A 1886-nucleotide genomic window follows, 5' to 3' on the forward strand; every position below is an offset into this window, starting at 1 on the left:
GCTCAATTTCTAAATTTTGGTTATTTTGGCCAATGTTTCATGTCAATAAAACCTGCCCCACAGTTAGAACTAGTGTCATTGATGTCTCTAATACCTTGCCCCATTGCTAGAACCCATACAACTGTTTTCCTTATCTGAACATTCAATGCCAATCTGCAGGCCAATTGCTGCGGTTCATATTTCTTCGAAATAATTTTCTCAACTTGCATGCCAAATTTCAAAGTCCTCCTACTCTTCTTTCTGTTTCTTTTTTCTCTTTGTCCTCTTTGTTCTTTCTTCAATGTAAACTCTTTTTCAGCCCTAAAGACACAGTTTTGAGACCAGGTTGTTGAAATTTGGCTTGCAAGTCTGTCTGGATGGTACCATGGACCATGCCAAATTTCAACTTTCTGCTGTCAATTTTCACCTTTTTTCTGCCTGAGCACAAGTCAACAGCAGCCTTTTGTCACTTTTACCTTTTCTCTATTGTTAGAACCACTGTCAATAATACCTGCCCTGATTTAGAACCCACATTGTCTACAGTGGATGTCACTTTTACCTTGCCCTGTGCTAGAACTACTGTTAAGAAAAACACCCCAAAAAGCACTTTTCGAGGCAGTCAGCAGCATGAAACTTGACGGCCTTCTTCGCATTCATCAACTCCACCAGGCTATGCTTTTTCAACTTTCTTACTCCAAATCTTGTCTCTTTTCTAAGCCTTGAGCTTGTGATTTGCAATCTTTTTGGCTTTTTTCACTACTTGAAATGGTCTGATCAACCTGAAATATCAACTGTTAATAGTTCTTGTCCTTCTCATCTCAACCCAACAAGTTTGGTTCAAATCGGTCGACTTTGACTTTTTTTTCATTTTTTTTTTACCAAGTCCAATACTTAGCTCTACTTACTTGGTTGCCAGAAATGAAAATATTCTTCGATTGACTTGAAACTTTGCATACCGATGCACTTTTCAATTCTCTATCGATCTGTGCAAGTTTCAGCTTTCTAGCTTGAAGTCTTGTCGAAACGTTGTGTCAACAAAAATGGAAAATGTCTCAAAAACCCATGTTTCTGACCTTTGGGGCAATATTTTGACTGCACATGCGCAAAGCCAATCGACTCCACTATCCGTTCCTGCAAGTCTGCGATTCCTCAACTAACTTCAAATGCCCCGTTGCCACGCTTCTTTACTTGATGCAAAGTCTTAGCAACCCAGAACAAGATGCAGGCCGATTCTGCGCATATTGAAATGTGCAGAACTAAAGTGACCATTGGCATTCCAAAAATACCACTTGGAACCTTGATCGGCTCCACTTCATTTTCCATGCCTCCAAAGGTGAAAACTCACTCAAAATGACCTCAGGTCGCCATCTATTTATGATTGCCGGAAGTTGAAATTTTGGCTACCCCCCCATTTTCGGGTCTGCCCCACCCATCCGTTTTGGTCCCATCTCTTGCCCTCTATTGGCTGAGCTTCTGTGGCACCTTAATTCAAAGTGTCAGAATCCAAATGGCCGTTAGTGCATTGTACGGGGTTTGAATTTCCCTCCAAAAAAACTTTTTTAAAGTTGGTCACATTTTGGCATGGTGGGTTCTAGGGCACAGGTTTTTGCGACATCAAGTTTTCTATTGAACAATGACCTCATTTTTATGACATGACCTAACGGGGCTTTTAATTTTGAGTTCAAAACACCTTTGACCTTTGGGGCAAGTTGACGCAAAAACCGAGTTAGACATACCTTATTTTTCGGGTTTTTGCGACAAAAAACCTTGGTTCTAGACAAATCCTTGGTTTTTGCGACAGGTTTTTCGCCCTGTCACAAAAACCTTATTATCTGTAACTTTAGTCACAGATGGGTTTTTGTGACCTTAAGATAAGGTTTTTGCGACAACTTGGTCGCAAAAACCTT

The sequence above is a fragment of the Lottia gigantea genome (genome assembly GCF_000327385.1).
Source record: "Lottia gigantea unplaced genomic scaffold LOTGIsca_181, whole genome shotgun sequence".
Classification (NCBI taxonomy): domain Eukaryota; kingdom Metazoa; phylum Mollusca; class Gastropoda; family Lottiidae; genus Lottia; species Lottia gigantea.